This window comes from Odocoileus virginianus, chromosome 18, assembly GCF_023699985.2.
Source record: "Odocoileus virginianus isolate 20LAN1187 ecotype Illinois chromosome 18, Ovbor_1.2, whole genome shotgun sequence".
In the NCBI taxonomy this organism is placed as follows: domain Eukaryota; kingdom Metazoa; phylum Chordata; class Mammalia; order Artiodactyla; family Cervidae; genus Odocoileus; species Odocoileus virginianus.
In genome coordinates, this window is record NC_069691.1 from 32,478,732 (window position 1) to 32,496,275 (window position 17,544).

A 17,544-nucleotide genomic window follows, 5' to 3' on the forward strand; every position below is an offset into this window, starting at 1 on the left:
ATATCCTCCTGAGAAGTCCTCAGTGCTCTCATCACTTGAATTAAAATCAGAGCTGCTTCGAAGACTCGCTGAGCCCCACTGAGCTCCGTGTAAAAGTGGAGGTCAGCATTCTTTAGGGTCGGGGGAGGAGAATTTGTTGGGAGGAAGTGGGAGACGTGGAATGAAAAATCATTAAGAGTTTATCTCCCTGTAAAAGTCTCAGTTGGACCTGCAATGTGTTGAAGCCAACTAGACAGACTCTGGTCTGCATATGAGAAAGAGACTAAATTTTATGATGAGAGGTAGCTAGTAACAGTTAGTGAGCAGAGCTCCATTTTCCATCAGCATCTCTGCTCCCTCCATCCCTGGAGCTGTGCAGGGCAGTGCTTGTGTGGCTGTGTGCACGTAGATATGTGGCCCAGGCAGAGCCCAAGAACTCTTTTAAGGATGCTTAAAAGCTGAAGTTCAAGAGCAAAGCTGAACCTGAATCAGGAAAATGGTTGCACCTGTTAAGGCATCTCTAAGGTGTTTGACTGTAACTGAATGCCCACTTTATGGTCATAGGCTGTTTTATGAAGGTACCCATCCTGAGAAGCTGCCCTCCCCTGCCTCTGCCAGCCCTCCTTGATGTTCACCAGTTTCTGAAAATCATGCTGGATACTTGGAGCAGCCTGACTTCTTACAAAACACACAGAATCTCAGAAAGATTCAACTAAAGGTTATAGGTAGACTTGAGCATTGAAGATTAAAGTATGACCTGGTCCGTTTTATTGCTGAACATCAGATGTTCAGCAGCACAGAAACATTTAGAATAGCAGTTCTGCTGCCTTTTACTCGTGTGCCACCAAATTCTGATCAGAGTGTAAAATTGATATTTGTTAAAACAGGGATGTATACTGTTCCAGTGATGTCTGTCAGACAGGTGAGCAGAGCTCACCTGCAGGAGTGTGGAAGGGATCACCCGCCTATGAAAGTATACACATTGAGGCATGACAAGGAGCCAGTGCTTGGTAGACTGGTGTTGGCTGAAATGTGGGACATCTTTCCTCAGGAGTGCACAACAGTGGGTGACCGAGGTGGTCACCAGCTCTATTCAGGGACAACTCAATGCCGAAGGTCAGGCAAGTAAACTGTGAAATAGCAGTAACTGTAACCACCCCATCACTTGAGTGCTACTAAATCTCAGATTCAAAGAGCGCAGACTGCCAGCCAGGAGCAGGGAGGGAAAGCGTTGGTTCAGTGAAATATATTCTTGAGGAAGGAAGTCACGGGTTCCACGTACATTGTTGTCTTAGGCTGATGTACATTCATGTGATGGTTAGTTTATGTGTCGCCTGTGACAGAGGTGCCCAGATTTACCTTGCTCCTGGTTGTGTTTGTGAGAGTGTTGCTGGATAGGCTCAGAATAGAAATTGGTGGACTCTGTAGAGTAGGTTTTCCTCCCCAAAGTGGGTGGTCATCATGCAATTCATTGAGGATCTGAGTAGGACACCAAGTGAAGGAAGGAGAAATGGGCCCTTCTTTTTCTCCTGTCTCCCTGCCTCAGCTGGGACATGATCTTCTCCTGCCCTTGGGGTTTACACCATCCATGACCCAGACTGAGAAATACCAGCTGCTTTCCTGGGTCTTCAGCTTGAGGGTGACAGATCATGGGACTTGTCAGGCTCCATAAACATGTTAGCCAATTCCTCATGATACATCTTCTTGCACATTTATATATAGATAGACATTAGGATATCCATATCTAGTTATAGACTTAGAGATATGTATATTATTGGTTCTGTTTCTCTAGAGAATCCTAATAGAGTTAATTCAAAGTCCCATCTTTGTGCTATAAAGGGTATCAAAAATCATTCAATCCAATGCACTCATGTTTCCGTACACATTAATTATATGTCCTGTGGACTGTGCTAAAATACAATGTAACCCTGCCTTCAGTGTGCCCTCATTTAAGATGACATTGCCTATTTTATGTCATAGTATCATAGGTTCTTCAATTGGAAAGGAATAAAAAATTCACATCCAACTCCCTGCATTTTATAACAAGATTGCGACCAAAACATTCCCATCAAGTGATCCTTTAGCACTTCAACTTCAAACACTTCCAGTGGCCAGGAACTCACTACTTCCAAACACAGCCTATCCTAGCCTTGGAATTACAGTTTTAAATAACTAAATCACTCTTTGGAATTTTTATGCTTTGTTAGAAAGCATCAGAACATTAGCTAATTTTTTTTTACTATTCTCTGCAAAATATTATATGCATATGTACAAATGTACACAGTAAAACATAGAATCAGCTACTATAGTACTTCTCAATAGGATTAATTAGGGAAATGGATTCCACTTGTGTGTGTTTGCATACACATAAGCACACACATGCACACATATTGTTACTCCAGTTCTTAAATTGTCATCAAGAATGGTTTATTTATACAAGCATTGGCTGCTCTTCTCTTTGGAAATTATTAACAGACCCAAAAGAGTTTTGTGTTTTTTTTTTAAAGCTCACCAGTTTACCTTGGAGCAGAAAAAAATGTAAGTGCAATTTATCATTTTGCCAAAATAAGTAAGCGTTGAGGAGGTAAGCACCAATCAGTTGCTTAAGTGAGTTAATAATGGGAACGTCAATATGGGCACCATCCATTCTTTGTCTGGATATCAGTGAACAGAGCCAGTTCATGGTCTCTCACCCCAGCGTGTACCCAGATCATCAATGCACATGCTTCTAGCCTTGTGCAGGCCTTCTCTCCATGAGGTATGCTGTGGAACAAATGATAGGTCTCTTTGGTGTATTAAAAGATTCAGGACCTTCTTTCCTATTGTATTTCACTGTTGCAAGCACCCTGACTGGAAGACAGGCCATTGGTTTTATATCACATTTTAGGGGGCACTGATATGTCTGATGGACAAGTACACTATACGCTGTAAGCCTCCAGATTTCAGAAAGGTTGAGTCGTGGGAACATCCATTGCAGTTAAGGAAATACAGTTTACTTTCCTGAGCATCAGAGAAATAAAATGCAAGGAATTTCTTCAGCTGAACCACCACAAAGAGGAATGAGTTTAGGTTTGTCTGGTGTTTCTATCACTTGCCCCAGTCCCTCTGGCTGTTCTTTCAAGCCCCGCTGTTCTCATGAACGTTATGCTTTCACCTCTGTTAGCATCTTCTTCTTGATATGTTTACTTTTACCACCTTTATGTTTGGCAGCGGTGCTGAGTTTTTTCCAGCCAACCAAAACAGGGCCAGCTCTCATCTAAGGTGTATCATTTGGGTTTCTTTAAGCTTCTAGGCTGAAACATCCTGAAAACCAGTTGTATCAGGAGAGATACAGCCCATGAATTATGGACATAAATAGTATAGGGGAAGATTGACCTTCACACAGACAGATAAATAAGTGATAACAGTGAGACAAATAAGAGCATGTAGATAAATAAGTGATAATCTCAAGAAAACTTTTCTTCTCCCTACATCTGCAACCTGAAAACTTGGGCGTTCTCTATTCATAGGTCTCCAGAACTCTAGAATAGACCCCTCATTTTTATTCCAGCAGACGGTCCAGTGAAACTGAGACAATGCCCAAGCTTCTTTGTGAACGGTGGCAGAGTATTGATGGGGAGCGGTGGACACCTTTTTTTCTCATTATGAAAAAGCCACAGGTGGAGGCTAGGGATGGGGTAGAGGGTTTCCCTCTTTCCTTGGGATAAACTTTGCTAAATATTTGCTTAAATCCTGAGAGGAAATTAAGAGCAGGTCAGGTGCTCTCCAGGTCACTACATTTTGCCAGTTTCACTGGCAGCCCCTTGCCCAGTTTTGTTCAGCTAATTAATCCCCCCAGACATTCGCATTCACCACATGCAAATTATGGCAGAAAGGAGCTTTTTTCCCCCATTCTATTTTTCTTTAACATACACTTGAATTATACTCTTCTGACATCAGCTTCCAGCCCCACTGAGGGGTTTCCAACAGCCTAATAACAAACAGATTAGAGGCCAGAAGAGCGTGTATTCCTCAAGTCCCTCTCTGCATCCAGCTGTGAGGCTGCGTGGCCGTTACAGGCAGAGGCGAGCCGGGCTGCGGCTCCAACTCTGATGTTAAAATGGAAACTCGGTGTGAAGGCCTCAGGGGGATTAGAGAACACTAACTTTGCTGCCCATCAGAAATGGATAATGTTCCCCGTTCTGTTCCTGCTGGTATCAGTTCCAAGTTGGAAAGCCGCCTCCTCTCCTAATTCAAGCTGGGGCCAGAGTAGAGCAAGCCCTCTCAGATATTGTAAGCCAGTGTGAGCTCAAAAAAGAATTCACCGCTCAAGGCCAAATAGCTTCAAAGCTAATAATCCTCCAGAGTCGGTGTGAGAGTGCTACAACTGTCAATGTCAACTTACACGAGGCATGGTGAGAGCGAAACTTCAATAATGACATCATGGAGGAGAGGGCAGAGGGCAGCCGCTGCGCAGGGAAGTGCCGGGGCCCTTCAGATCTTTGAAACCTGCAAGGATTTATCCGGACTAACGTGTCTCCATGTAGTCATTGCGGTCTTAGGCTACTCTGATTAAGGATTTAACGTATTCAAAGGGTTTCGGCAGCAGCAAGATGACACGTCTTCGGGAGCTCTATTGGATTCCATTATCTTCTCCTCTCTTCTCCTGCGGATGCCCTCCCTTCCACCCTGTCCCGTCTCCTCCCAGACCCCTAGACAGACCTCCTCAAACAAGAGGCTGATCCATTTTGGGGTCTGTACCGGCCCCCATCTCGCCGCCTCCTTTGTTTCGTGCCTGGGTTTTATTGTCCAACAGGCCTGGCCACACTTATGTAGTTGAGTGTCAGGATGCAAACCCCAGCAGACCTGAGGAAATTCCTCCAGGATTCCCTGGAGTCTCACATAACTTCCTTAGCCAGCCCTGTGGTGGAAAGAACGCAGGTTCTTGTTAGAATACACCCAGAGATATATACGGTCATGGTCACAGTTCAAAAGAATAAACTTCACAGCATCCCAGGGGAGGGAGGAGGAGGGAAGTAAAGCTCAGGGCAGGAGTGGAAGGTCAGGGAGGAAACTCCCCCCAGCCCCATCCCCGAGGCCCATGAGGACAAGGCAGTTCAACTCTGCCATTGGTTGCTGGCCATAAATGGAGCGCCTGTCTGCCAGGCACAACAGCAGCTGCAGGAAAGAGGGAGTTAAGAAGGCTCACTGGGGGAGAGATGAAGATGTTGGCAGTGCAGGGAGCTTCAGTACTTTGCAGTTGCAGCCATGTCTAGTGCCCCCTTTGGAGGACTATGTGGTCTGGTTTACTAGGCCTCGATGGGTCCAGTGTCAGAGGCCCTGGACTGCAGAGATAAGAGCTCAAGTCTGAATCAGACAGACTTGAATGCCAGTCCCAGTCTGACTTGCTGTGTGCCCTTGGCAAGGGCCTTCACCTGTATGAACCGGGGTCCGGACTGAAAAATGAGGATAATACCCCAGAGAATCAGGGTTATGTGAAGATTACTTAAAATAATGCAGAGTATCTGGCCCTAGTAAATAGTCAGTAAATGTTAGCTGTTATCATCATCATCATCATCATCATCATCATAATCCAAATGGCAGTTTTCCCTACATCTAAAGGAATTTTCCTGGAGAAGGAAATGGCAACCCACTCCAGTATTTTTGCCTGTAAAATCCCATGGACAGAGAAGCCTGGTGGGCTGCAGTTCATGCAGTCACAAAGAGTCAGATATGACTTAGCAGCTGAGCACAAAGGAATTTAAAATATAAGAACTTGAGAGAAGCATAAAAACACTTCAGAGGGAAGAAATAAAAAATGTCTACAGACTATACACAGCTTTCCATAATGGTTAATGTCAATGTATATCCAGATTGAAAATTCCAAGTGTGGTCTACAGGAATGTCTCTGGAATGTTGATGGAGTCCTACTCAAGAACAGCCATGAACAGCTTGGGATGTATTCTCAAATTAATCAATATCACAACCTTATTAAAGCATGATTTACACATAACAAAATACATACATTTTTGGTACACAGTTCTGATGAGTTTGGGCAAATGTGTTCACTCATGGAGCCACCACAACAATCAATTACAGTCATGAGTGCATGCTCAGACACTCAGTTGTGTCCGATTCTCTTGTAACCCCATGAACTATAGCCCTCCAGGCTCCTCTGTCCATGAAAATTTCCCAGACAAGAATCCTGAGTGGGTTACCATTTCCTCCTCCAGGAGATCTTCCTGACCCAGGGATTGAAACTGTGTCTTCTGCATTGGCAGGCAGGTTCTTTACCACCCCTGGGAAGCCCCAGTTACAGGCATACCCCGTTTTATTATGCGTTGCCTTATTGTGCTTTAACGATATTACATTTTTTCTACAAATTGAAGATTTATGGCAATACTGCAAATCCCAGATCTATTGGTGCCAATTTCAAACAGCATTTGCTCACTTCTTGTTTCTGTCATATTTTGGTAATCCTCACAATATGTCAAATGTTTTCATTACTATTGTATTTGTTAGGGTGATCTTTGATCAGTGATCTTTGATGTTACTACTCTGACTTGTTAAAGGCTCAGATGACAGTGTTTTTTAGCAATAAGTAATTTTTTAATTAAGATTGTGCATTGTTTTTCAAAAACATAATATACACTTGATAGGCTGTAGTACAGTGTAAATATAACTTTTCTGTGCACTTCACATACTCAGTTCATTTCTATATTCATTTTATTTCCATGGTTGGAACAGAATCTGCAATATCTCTGAGGTTGTAATGAGCACTAGCCACACACCAGAAAGTTCCCTTGTATCTATTCCTAGTCAATACTCACCCTTGGCCCCGGTCTCAGGCAACCATTGTTTTGCTTTCTGTCACTATAGATTAGATTTCCTGTTCTTGGTCTTCAAATAAATGAGATCAAAGAGTGTATATTCTTTTGTGTCTGGATTCTCTTGCTCAGCATAATATTTGTAAGATTCATTATTTTGTTGCATGTATTGGTACTTTGTTTTCCGTTTCTGGGTAGCATTGCCATGTATGGATGTATCATGTTGTTGAGTCATTCAGCCTATTGATGAACCTTTGGATTGTTTCAATTTGGGGTTTATTATAAAGAAAGCTGCTTGTGAACATTTACTCCATGTGGTTTCGTTTCTCCTTGGTAAATATGTAGAAGTGCAATTTTTTAATTTTAAAAGAAACTACCAAGCAGGTCTCCAAGGTGGTCATACCCTATGACACCCCCACTCTTGAAATGTTTCCCCATCTTGGCCAAGAGTGAGGTATCAAGGGAGAAGGGACGGGGCTGTTGCAGGGGGGATGCCCTAGCCAGAGAGGAGAATGTTATCACTGACATTGTGTTGTGTGGTGATAATAAAAATTGGACCGACTTTTAGTGGTTTTGTTACTGATTTTAAGTTCTCTGCAGACAGTGCACCCCCTCATTGTCCTGGCCAGATAGACTGTTTGCACTGCCTCGCCATTGTCATTGGTGCTCACTGTTCCCCGAGAGGTGGCATGGTCAGTCTTTTTCATCTTAGCTGCCTTAATGCCTGTGTGGTGGTATTTTATGTGGTTTGAGTTTGCCTTTTCCTGATGGTGGATGAACTTGAATTTTTTGGCTTCCCATACATCTTTTTTTTTTTTTTTTTGTCCAGGTGTCTTTTATAATCTTTTGCCTATTTTTAATTGGATTACACATTTGTCTTTTTTTTCTGGTGCCATAGTAGAAGTTCTTTATGTATCCTGGGTGCAAGTCCTTGGCCAGGTGCATGTATAGCAAATATTTTCTCCTGAAGTGTGTGGCTCCTTAAAATTTTTGTTTCTGTGTCATCCTGCTAATCTTTATCTCACTGACCTTCATGGACATCAGATTTCTGCCTCCACACCCAACAGTCCACCAAGTACATTTCTGTTGCAAAGACATAAATGCCACGATGTCACTGACCTAAAGGGGGCGCTCTTCTTTGTTCCTTCCTGTGGTGATTCTTGCTGCTGTCAATGCCCTTTAACATGCTGGTTAAATCAGGAAGCTCTGCCTTCTGGCCTGCCTGCTGCCAGAAACACTTCCCACCCTCCTGCTTTTTCCCGTCTCTCTCCCATTCCCCCAGAATGCTTCATATGGGCTTTTTCAGGGTCTTGCTCCTCAAAGTACTAGTCTCACAGCCCCCACCCCAGCCACACCATGACTAAGGGTCTGTGCTGGGCTTAGTCTTCCTGAACACTTCCCACTGGTCTTCTGTCTTTGCCACTCCCACCCCGCCCTTGCCTCCTTACCTCTGCTTCTTCATACCTCTGCACGAAGCCCAGAGCTTAACTGCACTGTTCTGAAGCAACCAAACTCCCCTGCGCCTACCCCCCGACCCCTATAGAGCCATCAGGGGCGGTCAGAGTGTTCCAGAGGAGTCAGGGAACTCCAGGCCCTCCACCAGGAGGCTGTGAGGAAGCCTGGCACTTGTTTATAGAGGCGCGATTCAGTAACCGGCTACTGGCAGGCAAAAGAAAGAAGGCAGGTGGGAGGCAGGAGAGTCCAGGGCCTGTAAAAACTGGCCCAAGTGCTGCCACAGGATCACGTCAGTATCTCACTCAGGGTAGATTGCCAGGATTAAAAGAGATGCTACATAAAAGGCACTTGGTTGATGTCTGGCACCAAATAATTGCTCAATAACTGTTAACTGTTAGATCAGGATCCCTTTTATCTGACACAATATGGACTGGTGTTGGTCAGTTAATGGAAAAAGTTGGTTGAAAAGGGAAATCAGAGAAAATTACACTACACACCTTCAACATTTTATTTTAACTTAAAATGTATAAACATACATCCATTCACTGTTGTTTGATGTAAGTCCAGCGCCTTTCCTTTGAGTGTGGGTCCATGGATGGGAGTGTCCAGCCGCCTTTCCTGACTCAGCCACACCCAGTAATGTATCATCTACCATTTCCCATTCCTTTAAAGTGGTTTGAGAACTTACACTTGCCAGGTCCTCTGAGTGAAGAATCATTATAGATGTGTGCATTTCCCCCAATCTTTAATGGTAGCTTACTCACACCTAACTCATCAGCAGTACTTCAGCAGCCCAGCATCATTTGCTCATCTCAAAGTATCCAACTCAGTTTGCATATGAATAAAGACTCTTTTTCTTTGCACTCTCATTGTATCATCTGTTTGCAGAGGTTTCATTTAATTACTTATTTGCAATAGCGTTAGTGAAGTCTCTCAGTCGTATCCCCCACTTTGCGACCCCATGGACTGTGGCCTACCAGGCTCCTCTGTTCATGGGATTTTCCAGGCAAGAGTACTGGAGTGGGTTGCCATTTCCTTCTCCAGGGGATCTTCCCAATCCAGGGATTGAACCCAGGTCTCCAGCATTGCAGACAGACGCCTTATCGTCTGAACCACCAGGGAAGCCTTTCACAAAGACAGGCAAAGCAAGAATAAGACAGGTCCCGGATAAATCTACTGATGCTTATAATGCAAGGGTACATTCACCTGGGGGGAGCAGCAGTGCAGGCTGGAGAAGGGTATGCTGGTGTGCAGGGACATAGTCAAGGCACCAGAGGCTGCAGAACGGCTGCCAGCCAGGCTTGTTCCCTGTGACATGGGCATCAGTTAATTTAGGAGGGGGTTGAAGAGCAGCTGTTATCTAGCAGGTTGGTTAAATAGAAGCCATTGAAAGAAGCTCTGTGTAACTTGGGTCAGATGCTATTTGTCATCAAACTTTGTCTGGACCTTTGATATTATAATAGTCCCCTCTCACCTTAGGGAGATACATTCCAAGACCCCCAGTGTTTGCCAAAGCTGTACTCAATGCCATATGTACTATTTTTTTTCCTATACATGCATACCTATGAGAAAGTTTAATTTAGAAATGAAACACAATGTGAGATTAACAATAACAATTAATAATAATATAGAACAGTCAGAACAATATACTGTGATAAAAGTTACATGAATGTCTCTCTCTCAAAGTATTATGCAAATGCCTTTTTCCTCTTAACTAAGCACTTAGCACACACTGTGGCTGTAACAGTTTGAGACACAACAGAAAAACTAGCACTGATTTCTTTTTTCTTCTTCACAATTTTCATAGATAGAAAACTTGTTCTCTAGTGGGGTGGGAAGGGGAGGGAGGTGGGAGGGAGGTTCCAGATGGAGGGGGACGTATGTATACCTATGGCTGATTCATGTTGATGTTTGGCAGAAACCACGATACTGTAAAGCAATTATCCTTCAATTAAATATAAATAATTTATTTTTAAAAAATATTTGCTCTTACCATAGACCTTAGCAACCTCAGCATACAATTTTCCTTCTTTCCTCTTTGAGGTGAAAACATTCACTCTTTTACTTAAAGGAAGCACTTTATGGCCTGTCTTTGGCATACCTGAATTGCCAGCATCACTCTTCTTGTGCTTTGGGGTCATTAGGAAGTCAAATAAGGTTTGTTTCAACACAGGCACTGTGATACCATGACAGTTGGTATGATAACTGAGGAAGCTACCAAGTGACCAATGGGTAGGATGCTGTAGACAAAGGGAGATTCACTTTCCAGGCAGAACATAGTGCAAGGGCAGGAGATTTTGACAGACTCCTCAGGACAGCATGCATTTTAAAAGTTATAAACTGTTTATTTTTAGAATTTTCCATTTAATATTTTTGGACCACAGTTGACTGCAGGTAACTGAGACCGTGGAAAGCAAGATCACAGATAAGGGGTGGGGGGAACTACTGTACTTCCCACCCTTCTGGAAATCCACGGGAGGAGGCACTGGGAGTTAGAAGACTGTGTTCTGGTCCTGGTTCTATCAATACTTACACACTTGTGACCTTGGCAATGACATTCACCCTCATTTCCTAGGAGGAAGGTTTGATGCTTGGGGAGTTGAGTGATTTTTTCCCACATCATTCTTGAGGACCTAAGGAGATCGTCTGAGTAATGCTTTGTCCGAGTTATGACAGATCTCAGTTTGAGCAGTTTCCCTTGTCTTTCCATGAGTTGCCATAACCCAGAGGCTGACGGTCAGGCCATGCCACATTTTGTTGTTGTTGCTCAGTCATGTCTGACTCGTGACCCCGTGAACTGTGCCACGCCAGGCTTCCCTGTCCTTCATTATCTCCCTTAGTTTGCTCAAACTCATGTCCATTGAGTCAGTGATGCCCTCCAACCATCTTATCCTCTGTCACCCCTTCTCCTCTTGCCCTCCATCTTTCCCAGCATCAGGGTCTTTTCCAGTGAGTCAGTTCTTTGCGTCAGGTGGCCGAAGGATTGGAGCTTCAGCTTCAGCATCAGTCCTTCCGATGAATATTCAGGACTGATTTCCTTTAGGATTGACTGGTTGGATCTCCTTGCAGTCCAAGGCACTCTCCAGAGTCTTCTCCAGCTCCACAATTGAAAAGCATCAATTCCTCAGCGCTCAGCCTTCTTTTTTTTTTTTTCCATTTATTTTTATTAGTTGGAGGCTAGTTACTTTACATCATTGCAATGGTTTTTGTCATACATTGAAATGAATTAGCCATGGATTTACGTGTATTCCCCATCCTGGTCCCCCCTTCCACCGCCCTCTCCACCCGATCCCTCTGGGTCTTCCCAGTGCACCAGGCCCGAGCACTTGTCTCATACACCCAACCTGGGCTGGTGATCTGTTTCACCCTAGATAAATATACATGTTTGAATGCTGTTCTCTTGAAACATCCCACCCTCGCCTTCACGCTCAGCCTTCTTTATGGTCCAACTCTCATGTCCATACTTGACTATTGGAAAAACCATACCTTTGAATATACAGACCTTTGTCAGCAAAGTAATGTCTCTGCTTTTTAATATATTGTCTAGGTTTGTCATAGCTTTTCTTTTGAGGAGCAAGTGTCTTTTAATTTCACAGCTGCAGTCACCATCCACTGTGATTTTGGAGACCAAGAAAATGAAATCTGACACTGCTTCCACTTTTCCCCCCCTATTTGCCTTGAAGTGATGGAACCAGATGCCATGATCTTCATTTTTTGAATGTTGAGTTTTAAAGCAGCTTTTTCACTCTCTTCTTTCACCTTCATCAAGAGGCTGTTTAGTTCCTCTTCAATTTCTGCAGTTAGGACTTTCAGATTCCAGGCACCAGTCACTTAGGACAGGAAAGGGCAGAGGCCTGCTCCTCTGTTAGTTCCTCTTAGCATCTTGCATTTGCCTTCCTCCTTGCCTTTTCCTTGCTTCCAGAGCATCGTTTATCAGGCAGACCCCAGTGCAGCACCTCAGGCAGCGGCTGCCACCAGACAACCCTCTCCTGGGTCAGCACACCTGTTGCCAATAAAAGCACAGTTAACTACAGCCAGATCCATGCCATTCTCTCTGCATCTCTTTGCAGGAGGGTGAGTGTGGGGAGAAGGTGCTATATAGAATGTAAAGAAGGAACCCGTGTTAAAGACTTCTACCCACCAAGCTGAGCCAAAGCAAAAACAATGCCCAGCTGTGGATGTGACTGGTGATGGAAGTAAAGTCCCATGCTGTACAGAACAATATTTCATAGGAACCTGGAATTATAGGTCTATGAATCAAGTAGATTTGAAGTGATCAAACATTTTAGGAATCAGTGAGCTAAAATGGACCAGAATGGGAGAATTTAATTCAGCTGACCATATATCTACTATTGTGGGCAAGAATCCCTTAGAAGAAATGCAGTAGTGCTCATAGTCAACAAAAGAGTCCAAATGCACTATTTGGGTGCAATCTCAATAACGGCAGAATGATCTCAGTTCATTTCCAAGGCAAACCATTCAATATCAGTAATCCAAGTCTGTGCCCCAACCAGTAATACTAAAGAAGCTAAAGTTGAACAGTTCTATGAAGACCTACAAGATCTTCTAGAACTAACACCAAAAAAAGATGTCCTTTTCATCATCGGGGACTAGAATGCAAAAGTAGGAAGTTAAGACATAGCTGGAGCACAGGCAAGCTTGGCCTTGGAGGACAAAATGAAGCAGGGCAACGGCGAACAGAGTTTTGCCAAGAGAACGTACTGGTCATAGCAAACACCCTCTTCCAACAATAGAAGAGATGATTCTACACACGCACATCACCAGATAGTCAATACCAAAATCACATTGATTATATTCTTTGCAGCCGAAGATGAAGAAACTCTATATAGTCAGCAAAAACAAGACCGGTAGCTGACTGTGGCTCAGATCATGAACTCCTTACTGCAAAATTCAGACTTAAATTAAAGAAAGAAGGGAAAATCACTAGACCATTCAGGTATGACCTGAATCAAATCCTTTATGATTATACAGTAGAAATAACAAATAGAATAAAGGGGTTAGATCTGATAGATAGGGTGCCTGAAGAACTATGGACAGAACTTCATGACTTTGTACAGGGGATGATGATCAAAACCATCCCCAAGAAGAAGAAATGCAAAAAGGCAAAATGATTGTCTGAGGAGGCCTTACAAGTGCTGAGAAAAGAAGATAAGCAAAAGGCAAAAGAGAAAAGGAAAGATACATCTATCTGAACGCAGAGTTCCAAAGAATAGCAAGGAGAGATAAAAAAGCCTTCCTAAGTGATCAGTGCAAACAAATAGAGGAAAACAATAGAATGGGAAAGAGGTCTGTCTAGTCAAGGCTATGGTTTTCCCAGTGGTCATGTATGGATGTGAGAGTTGGAATATGAAGAAAGCTGAGTGCCGAAAAATTGATGCTTTTGAACTGTGGTGTTGGAGAAGACTCTTGAGAGTCCCTTGGACTGCAAGGAGAGCCAACCAGTCCATCCTAAAGGAGATCAGTCCTGGGTATTCATTGGAAGGACTGATGCTGAAACAAACGCCAGTACTTTGGCCACCTCATGCAAAGAGTTGACTCATTGGAAAAGACCCTGATGCTGGGAGGGATTGGGGGCAGGAGGAGAAGGGGACGACAGAGGATGAGATGGCTGGATGTCATCACTGACTCGACGGACATGAGTTTGAGTAAACTCTGGGAGTTGGTGATGGACAGGGAGGCCTGGAGTGCTGTGATTCATGGGGTCGCAAAGAGTCGGACGCCACTGAGTGACTGAACTGAACTGAACTGAGAGATCTCTTTAAGAAAATTAGAGATGCCAAGGGCACATTTCATGCAAAGATGGGCATAATTAAGGACAGAAACAGTATGGACCTAACTGAAGCAGAAGATATTAAGAATAGGTGGCAGGAGTATACAGAAGAACTATACAAAAAAGATCTCAATGACCCATATAACCACGATGGTGTGATCACTTACCTAGAGCCAGACATCCTGAAGTGCTAAGTCAAGTGGGCCTTAGGAAGCATCACTATGAACAAAGCGAGTGGAGGTAATGGAACTTCAGCTGAGCTATTTCAAACCCTGAAAGATGATGCTATTAACATGCTGCACTCAGTATGCCAGCAAATTTGGAAAACTCAGCAGTGGCCACAGGACTGGAAAAGGTCAGTTTTCCTTCCAATCCCAAAGAAAGGCAATGCCAAAGAATGTTCAAACTACTGCACAACAGCACTTATCTCACACACTAGCAAAGTAATGCTCAAAATTCTCCAAGCTAGGCTTCAACAGTGTGTAAACCAAGAACTTCCAGATGTTCAAACTGGATTTAGAAAAGGCAGAGGAACCAGATATCAAATTGCCAACATCTGTTGGATCATAGAGAAAGCAAGAGACTTCCAGAAAAACATTTACTTCTGTTTCATTGACTACACTAAAGACTTAGATTGTGTGGATCACAACAAACTGGAAAATTCTTAGAGAGAAAGGAATACCAGACCACCTTACCTGCCTCCTGAGAAACCTGTATGTAGGTCAAGAAGGAACAGTTAAAACCGGACAAAGAACTATGGACTAGTTCCAAATTGGGAAAAGAGTACATCAAGGCTGTATATTGTCACCTTGCTTATTTAGTTTATATGCAGAGTACATCATGAGAAATGCTGGACTGGATGAAGCACAAGCTGGAATCAAGATTGCCAGGAAAAATATCAATAACCTCAGATATGCAGATGACACCATCCTTATGGCAGAAATCAAAGAGGAACTAATGAGCTTCTTGATGCAGGTGAAAGAGGAGAGTGAAAATGCTGACTTAAAACTCAACATTCAAAAAACTAGGATCATGGTATCCAGTCCCACCACTTCATGGCAAACAGATGGGGAAACAATGGAAACAAACTTTATTTTCTTGGGCTCCAAAATCACAGTGGGCAATGACTGCAACCATGAAATTAAAAGACGCTTGCTCTTTGGAAGAAAAGCTGTGACAAACCTAGACAGCATTTTAAAGAGCAGAGACATTACTTTACTGACAAAGGTCCATCTCGTGAAAGCTATGGTTTTTCCAATAGTCATGTATGGATGTGAGAGGGACCATAAGGAAAGCTAAGCGCTGAAGAATTGATGCCTTTGAACTGTGCTGGAGAAGACTCTGGAGAGTGCCTTGGACTGCAAGGAGATCAAACCAGTCAATCCTAAAGGAGATCAGTCCTGAATATTCATTGGAAGGACTGATGCTGAAGCTGCAGCTCCAACCCTTTGGCCACCTGATGCAAAGACTACCTGATGCTGGGAGAGATTGGAAGCAGGGGAGGAGAAGGGGACAAGCGATGTTGAGATGATTGGATGGCATCACTGACTTGATGCACATGAGTTTGAGTAAATTTTGAGAGTTGGTGATGAGAGGGGAAGCCTGGCGTGCTGCAGTCCACGGGGTTGCAAGGATTCAGACATCACTGAATGACTGAACAACTGAACTGACCCACCAAGCACGTTCGCAGCCTTCGGGGGTGGTTCCAAAGAGCCAGGAGCACCTGGCGAGAGTTGTACTCACAGAAGTCCTTTGGGGATAATGGGGCTAGCAGCCCTCCACATGGGGTGCTCTGTTCCTAGGATGTCTTCATGGGGCCTCCCAGGCGGCTCTAGAGGTAAAGAACCTGCCTGCCGACACAGGAGACATGAGTTCGATCCCTGGGTTGGGAAGATCCCCTGGAGAAGGGAATGGCAACCCACTCCAGTATACCTGCCTGAAGAATCCCATGGTCAGAGGAGCCTGGCGGGCTATAGTCCATGTGGTCACAAAGAGTTGGACACGTCTGAATAGACTTTGCACACACACACACAGGATGTCTTTTGCCCCCCAACTCATGACTCCTCACCAGCTCCCGAGGCAAGATGCCCCACACACTCGTGGCCAGTTGTCCTGGGATCATGGCCTCCAGGAAGGGGACACATTGATTTCTCTCCTCATGTCCTCTGCAATCTGCGTAGCTTGGAGACTTTCTGCAGACTTATTTTTTGTTGGGCTGAAAGAGGAAGACATGGGGACACAGAAGAAAAAGAGAGAGGCAGTATTTGTGGGAGGAAAAAAAGAACACAGAAAGGAAGAGGTCCAAGGAGACTGCCCAGGACTAGAAGAGAAGAAAAGCCTGACAGTGAGCCAGGTGCCTCAGCAGTGCCCCCTGACATAGCAGCTCACAGATGCAAACAGCCATGCTCCGTGTGTGTCTGTGTGTGTGTGGTGTTCCCCCAAAACCCCTCAAATCATGCAATAATATTGTAAGTTCTTTTACAGGATGAACAAATTGACATTTGGTGAATTTTTTCTCCCTATCTAAACCCAGCCCTGGTTTTTCTCTCTCCATCTGTGTTCCTTTGGCAGAAACTTGTACCAAAAAAAAAGAAGAAGAAGGAGCAAAGGGTCATTCTGGGAAGTGACGGGACGCTGGCCAAGCTGGGAACGTTCCACAGCCGTGGTGCGCTTCTGCCGAAGGGGCCCAGCCCCCGGCCACCCTGGGAGACGTTCATGATGGAGGAGTAGAGCCTGGTGAGGGCCTTGAGCTGCGGGTCTGTCTCTCGTGTACTCACTCTTATATAAGGGTCACAGCAGCTCCACTTCAGCGTTTTTGTGCAGTTGTGTTTTGTTTTTGTAAAGCTTCAGCCCTGCCATCCATACCACATGCTTCTTGCCGGGGGAGGGGTCGGGGGTGCGGGGTGGGCATCACATGAGCTTCCTGAGCCTGGAATTTCCACCCTGGTTGTCCCCAGACATCGTGGAAGTTGAGGAATAAATCCTGCAGGTTTGCATTTAACCGCTGAGTGACTGGGTGGGCCCTGAAGGGAGGGTCAGTGTGACCTCCAGAGAGCTGACATTGGTTGTTCACTTGCCGTGGTCCTTCAGGCAGGAACCCATCTTCCTGACCAGGCCAAGCCGGGACTCCGACCTGAGTCACTCCACAGGGTCCTCCCCAGTAGATGCAGTGGAGACAGCATCTCCAAGGTGGCTTGTGGAAGTGGAAAGAGTCTGACTTGTGGAATCCCAGTTCTGCCCTGTCTGTGACCTTGAGCAAGTCACTTAATTTGTCTGAGCCCCACGTTGAAACGTATCTGAGACTTGACTGCGGGATTAAGCGAGACTGAGAACAGTTCCTGGCACAGACACCGAAGGTGACGGCCACTTATCTTACAGGCCCTGGCCTCCTCGTCCTTGTCCCTGGAGATTGCCCAGTGCCCATGAACGAGGTTAGGGCAAAGTGGGGTAGGGAGGGCTGGCATTCAGTGGAAGATTCTGAGCTTTCAGCGTTTCCCCCTCGGCCTGACTCCC

The 17,544-nt window shown here is 44.6% G+C and overlaps 1 long non-coding RNA gene across 2 annotated transcripts in view; it reads left to right on the top strand.

The window, feature by feature from the left end:
• Window positions 1-16,906, top strand: part of LOC110148732 (uncharacterized) — a 238,908-nt gene extending 222,002 nt beyond the window's left edge. For both annotated transcript variants that reach the window (XR_011492692.1, XR_002317249.2), the window contains one exon: window positions 16,603-16,906. This is a non-coding gene — a long non-coding RNA (uncharacterized lncRNA). The remainder of the gene's footprint in view (window positions 1-16,602) is intronic.
• The last annotated feature ends 638 nt before the right edge of the window (window positions 16,907-17,544 follow it).